Raw genomic sequence first — 25,452 nt, 5'->3', positions numbered from 1 at the left:
CTGTGGCGGCCTGGGGTTGGGGTTGAGGTATGGTGTGGGTTGCCTCGGGTTGGTGTGTGGATGGAGGGTGGGGTTGAGGAATGGTGTGGGTGGCCTGGGGATGGGGTGTGGATGGAAGTTGGGGTTGAGGTATGGTGTGGGTGGCCTCGGGTTGGGGTGTGGATGGAGGTTGGGGTTGAGGAATGATGTGGGTGGCCTCGGGTTGGGGTGTGGATTGAGGTTGGGGTTGAGGTATGGTGTGGGTGACCTCAGGTTGGGGTGTGGATTGAGGTTGGGGTGGGTATGAGGTCGCCTGGGGCTGGAATAGGTATGGGGTGGCCTGGGGTTGGAATGGGTATGGGTATGGGTATGGGGTGGCCTGGGGTTGGAATGGGTATGGGTATGGGGTGGCCTGGGGTTGCAATGGGTATGGAGTGGCCTGGGGCTGGGGGAAGGGTTGGTATGGGAACTGAGGATGGGGTTGGTATGGGAATTGAGGATGGGGTTGGTATGGGAATTGAGGATGGGGTTGGTATGGGAATTGAGGATGGGGTTGGTACGGGAATTGAGGATGGGGTTGGGGTTGTTGTAGTGGTGAATGAGGTGTACCTGAGCGGTCCCCAGTGGTGTCGGAAGAGGTGCTGTCCTCTACACTTCCACTCCCACTGGTCCCCACTGACTGGTCACTATCTGGGTTAAACATTTTCTGTGATTCCTGGTGTGCCATGTCTCTTCTAAACTACCCTTTAGTACGCCCTCGACCCGGACTCACTACAACCGTAACCTTATACAAATAACAAAATCACAACTCTTTTCCAAGAGAAAACTACTAAATCCCAAAATAGGAAATACAACGATTTATCGAGAGAATCGCTGAAGTGAATCCAATGAATGAGTGTCTGCTCCCCACTCGTGTCTGACCGTGAAATATCCCGCAGTTCTATTACTGAAACCTAAGTCCTTTACGTTAAAAAAAATTAAAGAATCTAATTTATATAAAACAATTTAAATGATAACGCAACTAACGCACAGCACTCGTGATGGATTAATAAAGAAGATTTACTGTACTTGAATACTAACCGCACTTGAAGTGAGCAGCGTGGCCACTGATGACTGATGGAGCGGGACCAGCTGCGCTGAAAAAAAAACTAAGTCCCGCGCTTTTTCGCTTAAACGCTGAAAAATTCAAAATTTTTGTTCTGAAGGAAAATAACTAGTTTTACGTTAATAAACCGCTCTAGTGATTAATATAGACACCCAGGACATATACTTGCTTACCAAAGATTGAATTTTTATCAAAAACTGCGTTTTTACTCAATTGCTGGACTCTGCCAATTTTTCTGACTGCGAGGGAAAAATTCCTATCACCCCAAATATCACAAAACTCCTTTAAATCACAAAAATTTGGGTTTCTCGTTTCCAGATATAAATACGTTATTATTTACTACTGACGTTGTATACAGAACAATGACACATCGGGCGGTTTCAACATTCACTAATTCAAATTTTCGTCAAAATCCGAGATTTTCACCTCAAATGGACTCTGACAAAATTACAACACGATTTTCTCGAAAAATAACTAAATTCGGCAAAATGTAATTATCACTGTTTAATGCTTTACGGACAGAATTACGTCCCTTGCGCGCACTAGAGAGTAATACTGACCCTAGAATATACACGAAACATGAAAATTAGAATTTCCGCCAAAAAGTCAGATTCTAGCCCAAGCTGGACTTAGAAAATTTTCCACCCACGTTTCTACTGAAAACAGAATTCTAAGTCTAAAAACACAATTCTACCGTCTTACTGGTAAAAACTAGAAAATATCACTCACATCGACTGGGGAATCCTAATGATACCCAGATCATACAGAATACAAATTAATTACAGTTAACGACTTTCCGACATTGACTTAGCCGAAAACTTATCCAAAATACTTAGAAATATTCCACGGACTCTATTAAGCATTTACACGCAACTTACTATCCCTTAAACTCCTTCACTTACTATAGTGACCGACCAATAGCCCTAAGTCCAGAGGATTAACTACACTCTAGTAACAACGCCTCTGACTTAGACTAATACAACAGGGAATAACAAAACTTAATGTACGCACTTAGCCTAATATGCAAGAAAATGCTAAACACTTGGGAAAAATTTTAACCGGGGATTGAATGTAAGGGAAAAAAAATTAATCTCTAGAACAACGAAAATAAACGGAAATTACTTTATAAATTTAAGTATACCTAATTCAAAAATGCACTCGACTTAATCTTATAATTGCTCTTACCGGCTCGCCGTACCACACCTAGCCTAGGGGCCTCGACCATCTAGGTTCCAACAGAGCGACACGCAGCTTTCAGCAACAATTATGACTAGGGACGACTCAACCTCCACTAAGTGTGCGATCACTTAGTTGTTGAATCGCTGCTAGGTAGGTTACTAGTCCGTCCCTCGGAGGCCGCAACGCTCTTCACGGATTTCCGTTTTTCCTAGCGTTTTGGGTCGTCTAATAACGCCCTCGGACTATCTACTGGCGTCCCACAGATATATCCGCCCAGACAGCCCACAAGGAACTGCTGTTGAGAGTATGGCAGCTCCCAACACCTCTGAATTAATTGCAATGGGTCGAGTATGATACCCAGTCCAATCAACTCGGAGCGGTCTCCTTTTACAATAAAACTTAACAGCCTAATCTTACTAACTAAACCTTAATCGTATCAGCCCGCATGAACCCAAGAATCGCCAATCCCCACTCAAAAGCACTGTTGTGAGGCGCACTGCTAATCCTGGCCCGCGGCTGTCTCCTTAGCATCGCTAAGGAGACCCAAAACGCTAGGAAAAACGGAAATCCGTGAAGGGCGTTGCGGCCTCCGAGGGACGGACTAGTAACCTACCTAGCAGCTATTCAACAACTAAGTGATCGCACACTTAGTGGAGGTTGAGTCGTCCCTAGTCATAATTGTTGCTGAAAGCTGCGTGTCGCTCTGTTGGAACCTAGATGGTCGAGGCCCCTAGGCTAGGTGTGGTACGGCGAGCCGGTAGGAGCAATTATAAGATTAAGTCGAGTGCATTTTTGAATTAAGTATACTTAAATTTATAAAGTAATTTCCGTTTATTTTCGTTGTTCTAGAGATTAATTTTTTTTTCCCTTACATTCAATCCCCGGTTAAAAATTTTTTTTTATCAAAGTGTTTAGCATTTTCTTGCATATTAGGCTAAGTGCGTACATTAAGTTTTGCTATTCCCTGTTGTATTAGTCTAAGTCAGAGGTGTTGGTTCTAGAGCGTAGTTAACCCTCTGGACTTAGGGCTATATGTTGGTCACGATAGATAAGTGAAGGAGTTTAAGGGATAGTAAGTTGCGTGTAAATGTTATTTGTCCGTGGAATATTTCTAAGTATTTTGGGATAAGTTTTCGGCTAAGTCAACGTCGGAAGGTCGTTAACTGTAATTAATTGTATTCGTGGGTCACGTGTATGATCTGGGTATCAGTAGGATTCCCCAGTCGATGCGAGTGATATTTTCTAGAGTTTACCAGTAAGACGGTAGAATAGTGTTTGTAGACTTAGAATTCTGTTTTCAGTAGAAACGTAGGTGGAAAATTTTCTAAGTCCAGCTTGGGCTAGAATCTGACTTTTTGGCGGAAATTCTAATTTTCATGTTTCGTGTATATTCTGGGGCCAGTATTACTCTCTAGTGCGCGCAAGGGACGTAATTCTGTCCGAAAGCATTAAACAGTGATAATTACATTTTTGCCGAATTTAGTTATTTTTCGAGAAAATCGTGTCGTAATTTTGTCAGAGTCCATTTGTGGTGAAAATCTCGGATTTTGACGAAAATTCGAATTAGTGAGTGTTGAAACCGCCCGATGTGTCAGTATTGTTCGGCCTACAGCGTCAGTATTAAATAATAAGGTATTTATATCTGGGAACGAGAAACCCAATTTTTAGTGAATTAAAGGAGTTTTGTGATATTTGGGGTGATAGAAATTTTTTTCCCTCAGAGTCAGAAAAATTGGCAGAGTCCAGCAATTGAGTAAAAACGCAGTTTTTGATAAAAAATTCAATCTTTGGTAAGCAAATATATGTCCTGGGTGTCTATATTAATCGCTAGAGCGGTTTATTAACGTAAAACTAGTTATTTTCCTTCAGAACAAAAATTTTGATTTTTCAGCGTTTAAGCGAAAAAGCGCGGGACTTAGTTTTTTTTTCAGCGCAGCTGGTCCCGCTCCATCAGTCATCAGGGGCCACGCTGCTCACTTCAAGCGCGTTTAGTATGCAAGTACAGTAAATCTTCTTTATTAATCCATCACGAGTGCTGCGCGTTAGTTGCGTTATCATTTAAATTGTTTTATATAAATTAGATTGATTTTTTTTAACGTAAAGGACTTAGGTTTCAGCAATAGAACTGCGGAATATTTCACGGTCAGACACGAGTGCGGGGCAGACACTCATTCATTGGATACACTTCAGCGATTCTCTCGATAAATCGTTGTATTCCCTATTTTGGGGATTTAGTAGTTGTTTCTTAGAAAAGAGTTGTGATTTTTTTTATTTGTATAAGATCACGGTTGTAATGAGTCCGGGTCGAGGGTGTACTGAAGGGTAGTTTAGAAGAGACATGGCACACCAGGAATCACAGAAAATGTTTAACCCAGATAGTGACCAGTCAGTAGGGACCAGTGGGAGTGGAAGTGTAGAGGACAGCACCTCTTCCGACACCACTGGGGACCGCTCAGGTACACCTCATCCACCACTACAACAACCCCAACCCCATCCTCAATTCCCGTACCAACCCCATCCTCAATTCCCATACCAACCCCATCCTCAATTCCCATACCAACCCCATCCTCAGTTCCCATACCAACCCTTGCCCCAACCCCAGGCCACTCCATACCCATTCCAACCCCAGGCCACCCCATACCCATACCCATTCCAACCCCAGGCCACCCCATACCCATACCCATACCCATACCCATTCCAACCCCAGGCCACCCCATACCCATTCCAACCCCAGGCGACCTCATACCCACCGCAACCTCAATCCACACCCCAACCTGAGGCCACCCACACCATACCTCAACCCCAACCTCAATCCACACCCCAACCCGAGGCCACCCACACCATACCTCAACCCCAACCTCCATCCACACCCCAACCCCAGGCCACCCACACCATACCTCAACCCCAACCTCCATCCACACCCCAACCCCAGGCCGCCACAGCCTTAGACAGGCAGATGCGCACGGAGACGCCGGGCACTCAGTTGTCGCCATACGTAGAGGCGTTAAGTAAAGGCGATGGAGCCAAGCCGAGGAACTGTGGCGCGGGTTCATCAGGCGGGAAGCAGCCCACAGCTGCAAGTTCGAGCCACCCTGCGCAGGGTACCAACAGAGATCCGCAGAGGTGTTACTCCTGCTGGAAGCGCGGGCATATACAGAGGGATTGCGAAGTCACTCCTACGAAAGCATGAAAGCAGGCTCCTAGTGATGGTAGGCCTACTTTTGAGGTGAAAGTGGAAGGTGTGAGATTGACAGCTTTTGTTGATACAGGAAGCCAGGCGACAGTAATTAAAAAGTCAGCCTTCAGCAATTTTAAGTATGCACGTCTTCAACGTTGCGCAAAGACATTAACAGCGGTCAATGGGGAAAAGATTGAGATCGTAGGTCAAGGTACAGTTAATTTTGAGATTGATGGGGAATTGCAGCCTCACACATGTACGATCGTGGAGAACCTTGATTTTCCTGGTCACATCTTAATGGGAACTGATTTTCTGTCGCGATTTGATTATTCCTTGTCTGCTCAAAAAGGGGCTAGGAACTGCAGGTTGCAGTTGGGACAGACTTCCTACCCAGTGGAGATGATCGACCATCCCCCAGTTGTAGCTTCAATTAAGAGGAAGCTGAAATATAATGTGCACTATCCAAAATTGATTTTTAAGTCTCTTCCAGACACAGTTAAGAGGTCATGCGCCTTGCATGCATTGACCAAACAGAGTTGCCCACCACATTCTGTTAAATTTATTAAAGTAGCCGTGGGACGTCACATACAACCAGGTACCACCCTTCAGGTGGCTGGGAGATGTGATAGTTTATTAATTCCTCATCACTTAGTTGTAGTGCTCGATAAAGGTGCACTCATTCCAGTTGTCAATCTTTCACATAAGACTTTTCGCTTCAGGGCAGGTGATAGGGTATCTCAGGGAACCATGGTGGAGGACACAGAAATCTTTCACCATGAGTCAGCTGAGACGCCAGCCGTCACTGCACAATGTAGTGCACTGAACATGTTGAACACTAAAACACCATCCAAAGTACAATACGAGACGAGAAATGTTGCACAGAATGTAGAGGAAGTGGAAAAATTAATTTCAGCACTTGATTTGCAACATGTTGCACAGGCGGATAGGAAGGCACTGAGAGGAGTTTTACGAAAATTCCCGAAATTGTTTGCGACAGAGGATGACCAGATTGGTCTCCTTGATAAGATCGAGCACACCATTCCAACTGGTGATCATTTGCCTGTGTACACGAGACAGTGGAGGTTGCCGGAACAGGCGAAGAACGTTATCAGGGAGGAGTGCCAGAAAATGTTGAGACAGGGCGTGATAGAGCCTAGTACGTCACCGTGGCTCTCTCCTGTTGTGCTAGTTCGGAAACCGGACGGTAGTTATCGTTTCTGTGTTGACTACCGGAAGGTGAACGAATTAACTAAGGGTGATGTTTATCCGTTGCCCCGAATACAGGAGATAATAGATCAATTTGGTGCGGCTAAGTATTTCTCAACTCTTGACGCAAAATCGGCGTATTGGGCGATTCCGGTGGCAGAACAAGATAGGGAAAAAACAGCATTCTCGGATGGTAGGCACACTTATCAATTCCGTACGATGCCGTTTGGTTTGAAGACAGCGCCTTCGTCGTTTCAGAGGGCCATCAACTTCATTCTTAGTCCGGTACTGGGTAGGCATTCTTTAGCGTACCTGGATGATGTTGTGATATATTCCAGGACGTTTGAGGAACACCTGCAGGACTTGACTGAGACTTTGAAGTTGTTAGATCGGGCAGGTTTCAGGCTGAATGTTCAGAAGTGCACCCTGGCGGCTCAGAAATTCAAATTTCTGGGGTTCCAGGTGTGCCCAGACGGTATCCGACCTGACCCAGATTCTTGCCGCGCCATTGCTGACATGCCTACTCCAAGGACAGCAAAGGACGTGCGTAGGTTTTTGGGGGCGGCCGGATATTTTCGTCGTCACATTGAAGGTTTCGCTGGCATTTCAGCACCCCTGAGTGATCTGACAAAGAAAAATGCGAAGTTTGTGTTGAAATCAGAACATGACGAGGCCTATCGCAAACTGAAAGACCAACTAATCACGACACCGGTATTAGCTATTCCCGATTTTGAGAAAGAGTGGGAAGTGCACACTGACGCCAGCGGTATAGCTATTGGCGGGTGCTTAATTCAGCGAGATGCGGATAATTTACCCCATCCGGTAGCCTATTTCAGTAGGAAGGTCAAAGGACCTGAAGTTCGTTATTCAGCTACGGATCGGGAGGCACTGGCAGTAGTAAAATCAGTTAGGTATTTCGAACCTTACCTATTTCAGCGGCATTTTGTAATCTACACAGACCATCGAGCATTAACACACATATTTAAAAAGCGAACGAAATGCCCACGAATGTCACGCTGGTCTCACGAACTTTCGGCCCACTCATTCCAGATCTTGTACAAGCCTGGTCCAGCACATGTTGTGCCAGACACGCTAAGTAGAAATATAGCGGCAGTTCAGATTAATGAAAATATTGAAACCATTCCATCGGATAAAATGAGAGAATACCAGATGAGTGAGCCTAGATGGAAAGAAATTATTGAGTATTTAGAAGGAGGAAAATACCCGAAGAAGAAAAAGAATTTACCTATTCATGATTTTGAAATGAAACAGGGCGTCCTGTATTATGTTAATAGCCAGAATGATAGGGCAGTATTTCAGCTAGTTATTCCGGACGCGTTGCGGTCATCAGCATTAAAGCTTGCGCATGCTTCTAAAATTGCAGGGCATCCGGGGATCTTTAAAACGCACTTAAAAGCAAAGTCTCTATTTTATTTTCCAGGATTACTTTCTGAGGTAATCAATTTCATGAAGTCGTGCCCTCGTTGCCAGAGGAGGAAAGGTACCCTTAAGGTACAAGCCCCACTTCAGGAATTTCCTGAAATTCGTGAACCGTTAGATCGTGTGGGGGCCGATTTGATTGACTTACACCACAGTCATTCAGGAAATAGATATGTGTTGGTGCTAGTTGACCATCTGTCTAGATACACTACACTAGTTGCATTACCTCAGAAGGATTCTCGTACGGTTGCAGATGCGTTCTTGCGTAGGTTCGTTACTGTATTCGGACCTCCTAAAGTTTTAGTCTCTGACCGGGGTCAAGAATTCAATGGGAATATATTTAGAGAAGTTTGTAAGATTTTAGAGACAACTTCGGCTTTTACAACAGCCTACCACCCACAAGCAAACGGAATGACGGAACGGACTAATCGTTCAGTCAAGGATATGCTTGCAATCCTTGCTGAACATGATGCAAACACCTGGGATGAACACCTACCCTATGTTCAGTTCGCCTTGAATACTGCCATCCACCAATCAATTAACACCCAACCACTTCATTTGTTTACTGGTAATTCATGCAATTTCCCCTCAGGTCTGCTTAACAGACATAATGTTGCATACGGGGAGGACTATCCTTCAGAGGTCCTTGGAAAAATGAGAAATGCATGGAATATTGCAGCTGAAGCGTCCAAGAAGGCACGGACTCGGTATGCTCATTTTTATGACAAGAAAGTGCGCCCTCTTGAGTTGACGGAAGGAAGCCTCGTATTGAGAGTGAATGAGGCTGCGCCCGCCAATCAGAGCAGGAAACTAGCTCCGAGGTGGCGAGGACCATATAGAGTAATTAAAAGGGCGGGGCCGGTTAATCTTGTTATAAAAGGAGTGTTCGAGGACCAGGTGGAAAGGACAATTCATGTGAATAAATTGAAACATTATCATGCTAGAGAGGAATTAGAACTGCCTTCAGCGGGTCTAGTTCCTGACTCAGCAGTGCTGACTCATGGCTTCACCGACGAGTCAGAAGATGAGGATGACCCTCTGTCATCGCTCATCAGTAGTCAGGTGCAGTCTCGCCACCCTATGGTGACGAGATCTCGCGCTGTACAGTAAAGTAACTTCCTTGGTTAGTATAATTTAGTATTCATTAGATTTTCCTGTAAAGGCAATGAGGTGTACTATGTCTATACTTAACTCAGGTAGCAACTTTTACCGTGCTCTGGGGTTCCACCTCCACCAAACCCAGAGTATATCTATGCTTCCGCTGTGTTGTGTCTGTCTGTTCCCAGGTCTGATTGGTACACCGACCCAGTTGTTCCAGCCACACGTGAACCCTTGTCTGTAAAGACCGAGGGGGGAGGCACGTTACACAAAGCCCTCCCCCCACCAGACCCAGTAACCCATACATCAGTTACTTTGGGGATGAGTGACTATCCAAGAGTCACCCGGCCGACGCCTCACGTCACTAACGAGGTTGTCAGGGCCAGCGAGCTGTCCACAGTATAGCAGTCACCGGAGGTGCCATACAACGCCGGGGTAGCTGTCTCGAGATCACCACTACCCACCTGCTGCGTCATCAAGACTGCAGCCATTCCAGCAGTGTTGGAGGAGAGGTCAAGAAATGGAAAGCACGTAGCAGTACTCAAGAATTTCGCCGTAAGATTAATGATTACGTCATCTGAAGTAACAAGAAAGCGGAAGTAAGGCGGTCACAGGTGGAAGGCACGGTTTCCCTACAGAGTACCGGGACTCGCCAATAGAAGGTCGCAAAATTGTCTCCTTTGGCCTAAAGTCGGCGGTACGAGGGTATACACAGTTGGTGTTTACGGCCTAGTAACCTGGTGACATCAAGAAACGCCGGAGATGACGTGAGCAATGATGGAAGACGAGATTCACCTGTTCTGTAAACAAGCAACCCGCCTCTACGACCTTCTGACACCACTCCTGCTAAGAGACACCGTTGGTACATCCAGTCCTGCTCTGCTGTGGTCATCTGCGCCGTCAAGTTTAACATCAAGACTGCTGTGTGAACTGTGATTGATACGAAGGCGTGTGGACTGTCGAGAGCAAGATTAATGGCCGAAGTAACAGTATTCTACAGCTGTCACTTGGCACTCCGCTCTACTACACTCTGTCGTCATTCAAGAGTACCGGATGGGAGTACAAGAGGACCAGGTATTGATGTCTACACATGGGGAGAAGCAAGATCGACGTCGTCATCGTCAGCGACTACATTCAGCATTGTTATGATCTCAGCCTACAGGAGAAACGAGTCTCCCTCCTTGAGAGTTATTCAGCAAGCCTGACCTAACTGGAAGGTCTAGCAAATATTGAGGTGATAACCCATATGTAAAATGGTTGGTTGGATATGTGTAACAGTTTGAGATTATGGGCAATGCAGAAGAAAATAGATAAATGACGGGCTAGGAGATGTGGACATTTTGCTGGAGGCGTGAGGCTCGCTTCTGGAGGACCTTGACCTCACTTGAGTGCCAGACATTGCAGGGGGAAGCCGCGCTCCGTTGAGCTCCCGTCAGAAGGGAACCCCTAGTGATATATCTCTAAGAGAAGAGAAGTGTGCAGACGTGCCAGCTGTGGAATCGAGCTGGGGACGTGTGGTCTCAAGTCGTGGACGATAATTAGTGAATATTAAGCCGCCCGGAGGCATTATTGTGGGCCGTGGGAGCGCCCTGACCAGACGCCGTCAGAGGGAAAGCGCCCTCGACCAATTAATCTGTGGTAAGCACGATATACGCCAGTTCATAGTGATCACTTGTAGTTGGTCGTGTGCCCAGCGACAGTAGCAATGTTTATTTATAAGTTAGACATGTTTTAATAAGGCAGAAAGCCTGAAATAAGAGAGTGGAGAGGGAGGAACACGGAGCGACGTCCGCCCCCTCTGAGCGCTGGCGGACGACTGAGGGAGCCTGGCTCCGGATGGAGGAAGACCCTCCCAGCGAGTGAGGACCGCCGCCAGGCGAGGTGGAGTATGGACCCGCCCAAAACGGGGGAGTCCACTCTCACTGTATGTAGAGGACAGATAGAGGTTTGAGGCAAGCATATTGTGTGGTTATTTTTGTTTATGTGTTAAAGGGGAACATTTTATTGGAACGTCGATGGGTTGCAGGTTTGTCTTTTGGGGAAGAAGTTGCTGAGAACTTCGAAGCCAGCAGATGATGTAGCTGATGAGACTCCAAGGTAGTGGAGCAGAGGACCTCGAGCTGTGAGGAGAAGCAGCAGTGAAGAGGAGTGTCACGTGCTTCTGTAGAGGTGGAGAAGCACCATAGTTGCTCGAGGAAACTTCATGGTGTAGCAGCCAAGAGAGCTGTGGAAGACCCTAGCAGAAGGGTGAAGCACCGTAGTTGCACAAGGAAACTTCATGATAGCAGCCTGGAGGAGCTGCAGAGGATCCTGGTAGTGAAGCCCGGAAGAACCTGAAGATTTAGGGTAGTGAACTTCCAGAGGTGGAAGGGGAAGTTCTGGTGGATTACTAGTAGGGAGTTGATAGTGTTTGGTCGTCATTAGCGTGCAAGACGCAGTGAGAGGTGAGTGACTGTTTGCATTCTTATGTCAAGGAGTGTTTTATACTGAAGTTTAGAGTTGCAGTCGTAGGCTGGATTACCTACGGATGTATGCGTTCCAGGACTGACAGTGATTGATGGATCATTGTTGTGTATCAATGAACATTTATACTGATATATGTGATTGCATTCAAATGCTGGTATTCTATATATACATTATCTTGCTGATAGTGCAACAGTGTATGTAGGCTTGACCAACTTGAGGAGGTTAATAGTATCAGGTGGTGAACCAGGAGATAGGATACCACTGGATAAGCTGATAATAGAGTTCTGATGGTATTGGAGTGCAACCTGATTGTGATATTATAGAGTATAGGATTCATTATTATTATATGTGTGTATGTATCGTGTATGTGCTTTGTTCAGTAAATGTGTCACAATTTGCTGGTGTTTGCCCTTGTCCTAGTGAGGCTTCCCAGGAGGTAGTAAAGAAGGAGAGAGAAAGAACCAAGAACCACTGCTGTGGACAGGGTAAGAGGTAATACTAGTAAGTCATAGGGGATTGAGATCATATCTCATAAGGAGAGAGTGGGGAGTCACAGCGGCTCAAGTGGGTGTGTGCACGTGACAACGAGGCTAAGTGTTGGAGCCGCATCCCCTAAACGTGTGACGTTGAGCCCCTCTCCAAGAGCCAGAAGCGCCAAGGGTGATCTCCTAGTATAAGCACTCTGCCGAGTTGTGGGTTGGGTTGTCCATAGAGAAGGATCGACGACGACAACAACAACCAACCCACAGTCTATAATAAATTGGGGGCCTGTGTCCGGGAGAGTGAACTGACACACCCACACCCTGTCCAAGAGTGGATTTGTACACCCCTGCTGAGATAAACTGTGTGACCGCAGGTGTATACTCTCTCTCTTGGGAAGACTCACAGGACAAGATGGATAAGGTGCAAGCATTTGTGGAGTCAGGCAAGCCTGAGGACTTGGAAGGTTGCACGAGGGATCAATTGAAACAAATAGCAGAAAAATGTGGCATCAGGTTGAAAGCATCTAAAGTAGCTGGGATGAAGGATGAGATCCTGAGGCAGTTAAGAGCCAAAAATGAAGCGGCAGAACAAGGAGCCCAGAAAGGAGCTGAAAGTGGAAAGGAGGATGATGGGCAGGATGAAGTGAGATCCCAGGGATCGAGTAGGAGCAGCAAGAGTAGCCGCAGTAGTAGGAATAGCCGAAATAGGAGCTTGGAGAGATTCCAGTTAGAGCTCCAGATCCAACAACAGCGTGAGGAGAGACAGTTCCAGCTGGAAAAGATGAGATTGGAACTCCAGATGAAAAATGAAGCCGAGAAGGAGAAAGAGAAAACCAGACTGGAAATAGAAAAAGAGAAAGCAAGACTAGAGGTGGAGAAAGAAAAAGAGAAAGCAAGACTAGAGGTCGAAAAAGAAAAAGCCCAGGTCGAAAAAGAAAAAGAGAGAACAAAACAAATGCAGATAGAAGCGAATAGAATCTTGGCTGAGCAAAGGATTGAACATGGGTTGCCAGAGAGCACCACCCAGGTATCACACCCACCAGATGTTAGGGTTAGGGAGAAGGACATTCCCTTGTTTGTTCCCGAAGAGGCAGAGAGCTTTTTCGAGCACTTTGAAAAAGTAGCCAGCATCAAGGAGTGGCCACAGGAGGAATGGGCCCAGCTGGTCCAGTTAAGATTGACCGGTGCAGCCAGGGAGGCATACACCCAATTGTCACTGGAAGAGTGCCAGGATTACGCCACAGTAAAGAGCAGCATATTGCGCTCGTTTCAGTTAACCTCAGAGGCTTATAGAAAGCGTTTCAGAGAGATGGGGAAAGTTGGAGCATGTACGTTTGCTGAGACAGCAAGGGATCTGGAAAGACGATTCCAGAAGTGGATTGAGGCTGCTGGAGTTGGATCTTACGCTGACCTGAAGCAACTGATGGTCATGGAGAAGTTCTTGGAGATGATGCATCCCGAAACAAAGTTCAAGATCCAAGAAGCAGGGATAAAGGAGGTGAAAGATGCCGCAGATAGGGCGGATATGATTACTGAAGCATACAAGAGCTTAAGGGAGAACAGAATGAGAAGCGAGGCGAGACGCAGCAATGGCAGATCCAATGGAGTCTGGAGAGGAAGAAATTATGAAAGACCCAGAGGAGTCTGGGGTGAGAAAAATTTTGATAAATGGGTAGATAAAAGTAAGTACCCTAAAACTCAGAAGAGTAGGTCGCGCACTTCATCTGAAAGTGAGGATGGAGGAGCTAAACAAGAAACTGATCGTTATCCAGGAAATCAAGAGTCCAGTAAAGCCCCACAGAGTGCAGGTAGTGTGCCTGGCCCTAGGAACTCTCATGCGAGTGGGCAGAGTCAGAGCTACTCTGGTACATATAGAAGATACTTTTCCCAGATGAGATGTTACAATTGTAACGGATTGGGTCACGGGATACGAGATTGTCGGCAGGGCAAGAGAGTTGTGACCCTGGCCATGTGTGACCCCGGAAGTAAATATACTAATGTGTTCCGAGACAAACCACAGAGAGCGAATTTAGTGAACGAGAGGTATAGGCCGTTCATGAGCAAAGGTTGGATCAGAATAGGAAGCCAACCTGAGGTAGAAGTTGGTATCTTAAGAGATACCGGAGCTAATCAGAGCTTGATTGCGAGAAGCCTGATTGGGAATGATCGACGGTTAGCTGGCAGTGGGAAGATGAAAGTATATGGGTTATTGTCGGAGAGTGACATGCCCGTTTGTACTGTCCAGCTAAGGTCGGAATATGTGTCGGCGGAGGTGATGTTGGGAGTGTGCCCCGACATACCTGTTCCAGGAGTCCAAGTGATCCTGGGGAATGACTTGTGCGGGACAAAGGTGTTGCCGAGAGTCGTAGCGGAAACTGTGCCAGAGGAGTGCCCAGAAGGCCACGGCACGTGTGGGACACCTGAGAGTGTGAACCTGACTGACATCCGAGGGGATGAGTCAGGAGACCGCCAAGCCATTGAGTACCCTGTCTCGGTAGTGATGAAGACAGAGGTGGCCGACAAGGAAGACGCTGGAGAAGATGATACAGTGTCGATTCAGCCGGTAGAAGATATCGATGTAGATATAGCATGGCTGTTTGATGAAGGGCCAGCCCAGGCAAATGGAGTCTCGGTGAGGTCGAAAGTGAGGATGACCCAGCCGAAGAAGAATCATGTGAAGAGAGCGGACCTGAGTAGAGCCCAGACTGCTGAAATTAAGAGTCGGAAGGCGAATGCAACTGTGCTGAGTAGGAATGAGGAAGGATGTGGACATACAGAGGACAAGAGTAGAGCGTCAAGTTGTCCACGAGCACAGAGGCATAGGGATAGTGGAGTTAAGTTGTTTGAGGTGTCAGGAGTTGATATGTTTCACAGAAAACGTGGAGGAGAGATAGTGAAGAAGAGTAATAGCCGGGAAAATGAAAGGAGAAGAGACAGTATGTGTGGAGAGATGCCTACGAGCACTCTAGGAGAGGTAAAGCGACATGTACGGTCGAGTGCTGTTGGATGTAGCACAGCGCTCGGAGAAACTTTTAGGGAAAGAAGAAGAGTTGAAGGAGAAGAAATGGAGTTGTATAGAGGTGAGAGGTGTGAGAAGAGGATGATGATGCAAGCATGGATGAATAGAAGAAAGCCGAGGACGCGATGGAGGTCAAACAGGATGAGCTCTCGGATAAAGGAGGAGACGGAAGGGAGAATCGTCGGTGAAGACGAGGGAGTGAAGTATGATGACAGGAGACAAAAGTATAATGGCAGTAGATGGAAGTGTGAAGACGACAGAGGAGGTACAGACAGTAGACGTCTAACTCTGGACGTGAAGAGAGGAAGACGAGGAAACGGAGGGTGGAGACAATAAGTAGAGTGGAACGATGGAGTGCAGGCGTCCAAGGAGGACAGCCTAGCCAAGAGGTGCCAGAGAGGTCAGACCGTTTACGAGAAGATCGTGTTTCTGGCGAGTTGTGAGCAAGATGTTGCAAGGTGCAACGAATTAATTGTAGACTCCTAAGAGAGTATATTGGTTGAAGAACGAGACAGTCTAGTGGCGGATGTATTATCCCGAGCTTTGCCACTGGAATAACTCTCAAAAATAAGGGGAGGGGAGTGTTATGATCTCAGCCTACAGGAGAAACGAGTCTCCCTCCTTGAGAGTTATTCAGCAAGCCTGACCTAACTGGAAGGTCTAGCAAATATTGAGGTGATAACCCATATGTAAAATGGTTGGTTGGATATGTGTAACAGTTTGAGATTATGGGCAATGCAGAAGAAAATAGATAAATGACGGGCTAGGAGATGTGGACATTTTGCTGGAGGCGTGAGGCTCGCTTCTGGAGGACCTTGACCTCACTTGAGTGCCAGACATCGCAGGGGGAAGCCGCGCTCCGTTGAGCTCCCGTCAGAAGGGAACCCCTAGTGATATATCTCTAAGAGAAGAGAAGTGTGCAGACGTGCCAGCTGTGGAATCGAGCTGGGGACGTGTGGTCTCAAGTCGTGGACGATAATTAGTGAATATTAAGCCGCCCGGAGGCATTATTGTGGGCCGTGGGAGCGCCCTGACCAGACGCCGTCAGAGGGAAAGCGCCCTCGACCAATTAATCTGTGGTAAGCACGATATACGCCAGTTCATAGTGATCACTTGTAGTTGGTCGTGTGCCCAGCGACAGTAGCAATGTTTATTTATAAGTTAGACATGTTTTAATAAGGCAGAAAGCCTGAAATAAGAGAGTGGAGAGGGAGGAACACGGAGCGACGTCCGCCCCCTCTGAGCGCTGGCGGACGACTGAGGGAGCCTGGCTCCGGATGGAGGAAGACCCTCCCAGCGAGTGAGGACCGCCGCCAGGCGAGGTGGAGTATGGACCCGCCCAAAACGGGGGAGTCCACTCTCACTGTATGTAGAGGACAGATAGAGGTTTGAGGCAAGCATATTGTGTGGTTATTTTTGTTTATGTGTTAAAGGGGAACATTTTATTGGAACGTCGATGGGTTGCAGGTTTGTCTTTTGGGGAAGAAGTTGCTGAGAACTTCGAAGCCAGCAGATGATGTAGCTGATGAGACTCCAAGGTAGTGGAGCAGAGGACCTCGAGCTGTGAGGAGAAGCAGCAGTGAAGAGGAGTGTCACGTGCTTCTGTAGAGGTGGAGAAGCACCATAGTTGCTCGAGGAAACTTCATGGTGTAGCAGCCAAGAGAGCTGTGGAAGACCCTAGCAGAAGGGTGAAGCACCGTAGTTGCACAAGGAAACTTCATGATAGCAGCCTGGAGGAGCTGCAGAGGATCCTGGTAGTGAAGCCCGGAAGAACCTGAAGATTTAGGGTAGTGAACTTCCAGAGGTGGAAGGGGAAGTTCTGGTGGATTACTAGTAGGGAGTTGATAGTGTTTGGTCGTCATTAGCGTGCAAGACGCAGTGAGAGGTGAGTGACTGTTTGCATTCTTATGTCAAGGAGTGTTTTATACTGAAGTTTAGAGTTGCAGTCGTAGGCTGGATTACCTACAGATGTATGCGTTCCAGGACTGACAGTGATTGATGGATCATTGTTGTGTATCAATGAACATTTATACTGATATATGTGATTGCATTCAAATGCTGGTATTCTATATATACATTATCTTGCTGATAGTGCAACAGTGTATGTAGGCTTGACCAACTTGAGGAGGTTAATAGTATCAGGTGGTGAACCAGGAGATAGGATACCACTGGATAAGCTGATAATAGAGTTCTGATGGTATTGGAGTGCAACCTGATTGTGATATTATAGAGTATAGGATTCATTATTATTATATGTGTGTATGTATCGTGTATGTGCTTTGTTCAGTAAATGTGTCACAATTTGCTGGTGTTTGCCCTTGTCCTAGTGAGGCTTCCCAGGAGGTAGTAAAGAAGGAGAGAGAAAGAACCAAGAACCACTGCTGTGGACAGGGTAAGAGGTAATACTAGTAAGTCATAGGGGATTGAGATCATATCTCATAAGGAGAGAGTGGGGAGTCACAGCGGCTCAAGTGGGTGTGTGCACGTGACAACGAGGCTAAGTGTTGGAGCCGCATCCCCTAAACGTGTGACGTTGAGCCCCTCTCCAAGAGCCAGAAGCGCCAAGGGTGATCTCCTAGTATAAGCACTCTGCCGAGTTGTGGGTTGGGTTGTCCATAGAGAAGGATCGACGACGACAACAACAACCAACCCACAGTCTATAATAGCATCCAGCAGCATCGATTTTTTTTTTCTCGATTACTCAATATGAACAATTGATACAAACAACAAAGTTGGCTCTGAACATCGGTGTAAAGAATATCTGGACACTTTTGTTTAAATGTTGAAAAACAGATTTAGAATCAATACTTTTTAAATGTTGAAAAACAGATTTAAAATAATTCTGGTATAATATATGAAAATTTTACTCTATAAATTGGTCAGTAATCAAAATCGAAGCCCCTGTGTAATTGTCTCAGCCCAGAACAAACGGTTATGGAAAATTATGTTGTGCTATTTTTTTAAGAATGTTTGAACACAGGAGAGGCGGACCAATATAAACATTGACACTTCTAGTGAGTGAGAACACTTGGCTGTACAGTCAGCTGAAACCTGTGATATAGTATAGGAATTTTTTTTATATTTTTAGATACATGTAATAAACATTAGGTGTGTTCCTTAGCATGTCAAGATTGACATTGAGTGGGGAGTGGGTAGTACACGGATGTGAACTTGATAGTTCCGTAGTACGCTCCCGGATGACTGAAAGTTCAGTCTGAAGATATAACTTTAATGTTTGTTTGAGCACGTTGTGGCCGGCTCTAGAGGACACATGGACTTGGCTAGTGAAGAGCCAAGAGAGTTTAATAGCTAGTCTTTGATGGTAGAGTAGGGACATGTTATTTAGCTATGTCAGTAAGGATAGGATGAATGTTTCCTGATATTGGAGGATTGCTGTCAGTTGACAGCTGAGAAATTTATGAAATGTGAACATATTTATTATGATGTTGGACTATTATTTGTCAAATTTTATTAGTTAGGTTAGCTTTTGTTTGTGGCATGAGTTGAATTCTGGGTTTGGATACTAAACCTCGTTATTTTTAACAAATTAACAAGGTTTACTAAGTGCTTGTGCGGGGGGGGGGGTTGTAACAAACTAGGCTGGTTGTAAGAATTATCCAGAGTGGTTTATCGACAAAAGAGAACGGGAACCTGAGCCCGCGTGGTGACCTGGGGACCTGACCCCAGGGGAATTCGCGGTGAAAATAACCGACGCTTTGTTCATAGCTGCATATAATGAATCATCCTATAGTATTCAGTAATTTAGAGAAATTAGCCTTTATTCATTTTGTATTAAAATTGTATTGTATAATATTCCTGGTTATAGTACCAAGAGTATTCTAATTATTGAGTTTAAGTCACCATCAGTGACGTCACGAATCAGATCTAACTTGTAAGGCGGAGTGACCGGCGGTCATAGGTCATCAGGGTTGACATGTCTACTATTTCTCAAAGTTCAATTAACCATTTTGGGGATCGGGAACAGCTCTGCCGTTAGATGCTTGTGTAATTTAATTTCAGTAAAATAATTCAACCAGTCTGGATCAATTAAGTACAACAGAGGTTAATTGTTATAACTTAAACCTTGCTAGTAACTTGGTAGAACTTTGACTAGGCAGAAGGATACAATGCTCTAGTCTGGGGTAGACCAGACGAGGAAGAGATCAGTGTGGACACAAGAGCAACTGGGAGAGGTCAACCATCTTACCTCTCCCCAAGACCAGCCCAACATCTTTAGCTGGTAAAACATAGAGGTATAGTTGCTATGGTTATGTATATGACTAGTCAACTCATTGCATTCTGGTCAAGTAGGGAGTGTTAAAGTGACAGGGAGTGAACATATTTAGATTTTGTTTTAGTTTCTTTTAATAAATGAATTAGTTAATTTTTGCATTTTTATTGTTTCCATTTGTTATGTTTACTTGTCCCGGTCACGTGGTCCACACGAGGCAGAGTTGGATTGGGCGCCGATTCTAACATCGAATCGGAATTCATCATCCCCGTCTAATTAATTCCACACTCAAGTTTCCGAGGTTATAAACTACTAGTGGGGATCAAGTCCCAAGGTTGATTAGTTAGCATGATCGATCCAGACCTCGATCATTGCTCTTGTGTTACTGGTCTGGTGGTGGCAGCGTAGAGGCGACTCTAGGGTTTTGCTCAAAGCCTAGGTCACGCCATACTGGTTGTAGAATCCTAAGTCGGCCAATCGTCTTAGGACCACGTGGCGTGGAGTTGGCTTTGGTAAAAGTTTTGGAGTCCCTTGGTAGAGAATAAAAAGTAAGAATACGGGTAGAGGGGGAATAGAAGGCAAGATAAGTAGAGGGAAACCTCTTACAACCTTTGTAAGAGTTTTCGTAAAACTCTAAAAATCAATTTTCGTAAAACTCCTCTCAGTGCCTTCCTATCTGCCTGTGCAACATGTTGCAAATCAAGTGCTGAAATTAATTTTTCCACTTCCTCTACATTCTGTGCAACATTTCTCGTCTCGTATTGTACTTTGGATGGTGTTTTAGTGTTCAACATGTTCAGTGCACTACATTGTGCAGTGACGGTTGGCGTCTCAGCTGACTCATGGTGAAAGATTTCTGTGTCCTCCACCATGGTTCCCTGAGATACCCTATCACCTGCCCTGAAGCGAAAAGTCTTATGTGAAAGATTGACCGACTTAGGATTCTACAACCAGTATGGCGTGACCTAGGCTTTGAGCAAAACCCTAGAGTCGCCTCTACGCTGCCACCACCAGACCAGTAACACAGCAATGATCGAGGTCTGGATCGATCATGCGAATTAATCAACCTTGGGGCGTGATCCCCACTAGTAGTTTATAACCTCGGAAACTTGAGTGTGGAATTAATTAGACGGGAATGATGAATTCCGATTCGATGTTAGAATCGGCGCCCAATTCAACTCTGCCTCGTGTGGACCACGTGACCAGGACAAGTATACACATAAACACATGGAAATAATAAAAATGCAAATTAATAACTAATTAATTTATTAAAAGAAAAACTAAAACAAAATCTATATATGTTCACTCCCTGTCACTTTAACACTCCCTACTTGACCTGAATGGCAATGAGACTACCTCTATAAATAACCATAGCAACTATACCTTGGGCAACCAGCTAAAGATGTTGGGCTGGTCTTGGGGAGAGGTAAGATGGTTGGCCTCTCCCAGTTGCTCTTGTGTCCACACTGATCTCTTCCTCGTCTGGTCTAGCCCAGACTAGAGCATTGTAACCTTCCGCATCGTCTCAGTTACTTAGCAAGGTTAAGTTATAACAATTAACCTCTGTTGTACTTAATTGATCCAGACTGGTTGAATTATTTTACTGAAATTAAATTACACAAACATCTAATGGCAGAGCTGTTCCCGATCCCCAAAATGGTTAATTGAACTTTGAGAAATAGTAGACATGTCAACCCTGATGACCTATGACCGCCGGTCACTCCGCCTTACAAGTTAGATCTGATTCGTGACGTCACAGATGGTGACTTAAACTCAATAATTAGACTACTCTTGATATTGTACCCAGCACTATTATACAATACAATTTTAATACAAAATGAATAAAGGCTAATTTCTCTAAATTACTGAATACTATAGGATGATTCATTATACGCAGCTATGAACAAAGCGTCGGTTATTTTCACCGCGAATTCCCCTGGGGTCAGGTCCCCAGGTCACCACGCGGGCTCAGCTTCCCATTCTCTTTTGTCGATAAACCACTCTGGATAATTCTTACAACCAGCCTAGTTTGTTACACCAGGGGACTCGAACACTGGCCAACAAGGTGGCAGTTGCATGCTGTATCCACTACACCATACTTCAAAGCCATAAGAGAGGTAGGAATTCTGGGGTATTTAACCAACCAGAACTCCAATCCTCTCCCAGGCAATGAGATAGTGTGGGACCTCTAATGCTCTTTCATCGGTTCCTGTTATATGGGAAAACTCAGTGCCAAATGCTTAATGCACAGACTACCCTATTCCAGTAGCTGAAGTTTATAACTTTTTAGACACTCAACCCACCAGGGGACTCGAACACTGGCCAACAAGGTGGCAGTTGCATGCTGTATCCACTACACCATACTTCAAAGCCATAAGAGAGGTAGGAATTCTGGGGTATTTAACCAACCAGAACTCCAATCCTCTCCCAGGCAATGAGATAGTGTGGGACCTCTAATGCTCTTTCATCGGTTCCTGTTATATGGGAAAACTCAGTGCCAAATGCTTAATACACAGACTACCCTATTCCAGTAGCTGAAGTTTATAACTTTTTAGACACTCAACCCACCAGGGGACTCGAACACTGGCCAACAAGGTGGCAGTTGCATGCTGTATCCACTACACCACACTTCAAAGCCATAAGAGAGGTAGGAATTCTGGGGAATTTAACTAACCAGAACTCCAATCCTCTCCCAGGCAATGAGATAGTGTGGGACCTCTAATGCCCTTTCATCGGTTCCTGTTATATGGGAAAACTCAGTGCCAAATGCTTAATGCACAGACTACCCTATTCCAATAGCTGAAGTTTATAACTTTTTAGACACTCAACCCACCAGGGGACTCGAACACTGGCCAACAAGGTGGCAGTTGCATGCTGTATCCACTACACCATACTTCAAAGCCATAAGAGAGGTAGGAATTCTGGGGTATTTAACCAACCAGAACTCCAATCCTCTCCCAGGCAATGAGATAGTGCGGGACCTCTAATGCTCTTTCATCGGTTCCTGTTATATGGGAAAACTCAGTGCCAAATGCTTAATGCACAGACTACCCTATTCCAGTAGCAGAAGTTTATAACTTTTTAGACACTCAACCTACCAGGGGACTCGAACACTGGCCAACAAGGTGGCAGTTGCATGCTGTATCCACTTCACCATACTTCAAAGCCATAAGAGAGGTAGGAATTCTGGGGTATTTAACCAACCAGAACTCCAATCCTCTCCCAGGCAATGAGATAGTGTGGGACCTCTAATGCTCTTTCATCGGTTCCTGTTATATGGGAAAACTCAGTGCCAAATGCTTAATGCACAGACTACCCTATTCCAGTAGCTGAAGTTTATAACTTTTTAGACACTCAACCCATAAGGGGACTCGAACACTGGCCAACAAGGTGGCAGTTGCATGCTGTATCCACTACACCATACTTCAAAGCCATAAGAGAGGTAGGAATTTTGGGGTATTTAACCAACCAGAACCCCAATCCTCTCCCAGGCAACGAGATAGTGTGGGACCTCTAATGCTCTTTCATCGGTTCCTGTTATATGGGAAAACTCAGTGCCAAATGCTTAATGCACAGACTACCCTATTCCAGTAGCTGAAGGTTATAACTTTTTATGTATATATACATATATATATATATATATATATATATATATATATATATATATATATATATATATATATATATATATATATATATATATATATACATATACATATATACATATTTATATATATATATACATATATGTATATATATATATATATACATATATATATATATATATATATATATATATATGTATATATATATATATACATATATATATATATATATATATATATATATATATATATATATATATATATATATATATATATATGTCGTACCTAGTAGCCAGAACGCACTTCTCAGCCTACTATGCAAGGCCCGATTTGCCTAATAAGCCAAGTTTTCCTGAATTAATATATTTTCTCTAATTTTTTCTTATGAAATGATAAAGCTACCCATTTCATTATGTATGAGGTCATTTTTTTCTTATTGGCGTTAAAATTAATGTAGATATATGACCGAACCTAACCAACCCTACCAAACCTAACCAAATCTATCTCTATAGGTTCGGTTAGGTTAGGAAGCCGAAAAAGTTAGGTTAGGTTAGGTTACGTAGGTTAGGTTGTCTAAAAACAATTAATTCATGAAAACTTGGCTTATTAGGCAAATCGGGCCTTGCATAGTAGGCTGAGAAGTGCGTTCTGGCTACTAGGTACGACATATATATATATATATATATATATATATATATATATATATATATATATATATATATATATATATATATATATATATATATAATGCACAACTTGCCTAAACACACAAGAGAGATTATACAACCTTAGAACACTTTCTCACCAGGAGATTCGAACCCTAGCCAGCACAGAAGCCGTACAGCAACTGGCATAACGGGTACGCCTTTAACCCACTGCACCACAGCTCAGACCCTTAAAAGAGATGGTAATTTCGGAGTATTTCACCCCCAAAGATCACCACCTCCCAAGGGTAACTAGAGCATAGTGAGGGATTTCTCACGCTCTTTCATCAAATTCCTGTTAATATGGGAGAACTCTGTGTCTATGCTTAATGCACAACTTGCCTAAACACGCAAGAGAGATTATACAACCTTAGAACACTTTCCCAACAGGAGATTCGAACCCTAGCCAGCACAGAAGCCTTACAGCAACTGGCATAACTGGTACGCCTTTAACCCACTGCACCACAGCTCAGACCCTTAAAAGAGATGGTAATTTGTCTGCTTTAGCAGACAAAAACCAACTGTATATTGCCATTATGTAGATGACATATTCGTAATAGTAAAAGACTCAGATGAACTAATTGACCTAAAAAGACATCTAGAGAGAGAGTCAGTACTCCGATTTACACATGAAAATAGTGAAAATAACAGTCTGCCATTCTTGGATGTACTAATAACAAAAACAGGAACCTCTTTAAGCACCAACGTATATACCAAGCCCACCAACATAGGATTTTGTCTGCACGGTAGAAGTGAGTGCCCCCAAAGATACAAAGCCAGTGTTCTCAATGCTTACATTCGTCGAGCGCTTATCCACTGCTCTGAATGGAGCAACGTGAGTAGAGAGTTTGAAACAGTAACTCAGGTATTGGTGAACAACGGATATAGCCACGCTGAAATAAACGCTGCTATAAGAAGACACTTGGACCGTTGGTATAATCCAGAACATAGAACAGAAACCACAAAATCTCCAATAAAATTATATTACAAATCAACCATGCACAGTGATCATATAAAAGAGGAAAGAATATATAAGTTTTTTCAAAGAATATATTTTTCCCTTCTTCTACTAGCCCACATGGGCTCATGTGTTTTACTACCATTCACAAAACTGCTGTGGTACCTACCTCTACTCTTTAGTACGGGTAGAACTACGTCTGCACTACTCGGGTGACAAGGATCCACAACAACCGTGCACAAACAAAATACCTTGAAAATAGACCAAATCTTCCACCATTGATAAAGCTAACCTAATCTATAGTCAGCTCTTGATCAGGGGGCCATACGGACCCACACACCCCTTACACCTTCTCCCACATGCAGACGATGAGTCACAATAACCTGGCTTGAAGATATGAGAACTGAACCACACTCCAGAAGATCGACTTGATAATGCTCCTGGACGGACTGAAACGTCGTCGTCTCCTCATCTTCTGGTGTGTGGTTTAGTTCCCAACCTTCTCCCACCCCCGGAGTGGTATGAATGAGCCTCATCCATTCAACCCCCAATAACACCACCCACTGGAGAAGGATTACTGAAACTCATCAACTCCAATAACACATCAGCTTCTTCCTTCTTTTTCGGGATCACCACCTTTATTCCCCACTCCTCTCCTTCTTCTCCAATCACACAACAGGTCAATTTATCAGACCCCATCCCGTCTTCTTCATCCCCAATCTCACATGCCATATCACATCATCAGTTCGGGCGCCCAGCAACTGCACCAAGTGCCGCTTCAAACCCATTCCAATCAAGCTAT

At 44.7% G+C, this 25,452-nt stretch overlaps 1 protein-coding gene across 2 annotated transcripts in view; it reads right to left on the bottom strand.

Moving 5' to 3' along the window:
• Window positions 1–24,943, bottom strand: part of LOC138365416 (uncharacterized) — a 268,432-nt gene extending 243,489 nt beyond the window's left edge. Inside the window, exon 1 of one of the 2 annotated variants that reach the window (XM_069325735.1) lies at window positions 24,820–24,943. The gene's annotated coding sequence lies outside the window, so the exon portion shown is untranslated. The remainder of the gene's footprint in view (window positions 1–24,819) is intronic. The other variant, XM_069325734.1, reaches the window with a different exon arrangement.
• Between the last annotated feature and the right edge of the window lie 509 nt (window positions 24,944–25,452).

Source organism: Procambarus clarkii, chromosome 16, assembly GCF_040958095.1.
Source record: "Procambarus clarkii isolate CNS0578487 chromosome 16, FALCON_Pclarkii_2.0, whole genome shotgun sequence".
NCBI classification, from domain to species: Eukaryota; Metazoa; Arthropoda; class Malacostraca; order Decapoda; family Cambaridae; genus Procambarus; species Procambarus clarkii.
Note: the sequence above shows the minus strand (reverse complement) of the source record. Positions and strands in the feature narration are given on the sequence as shown.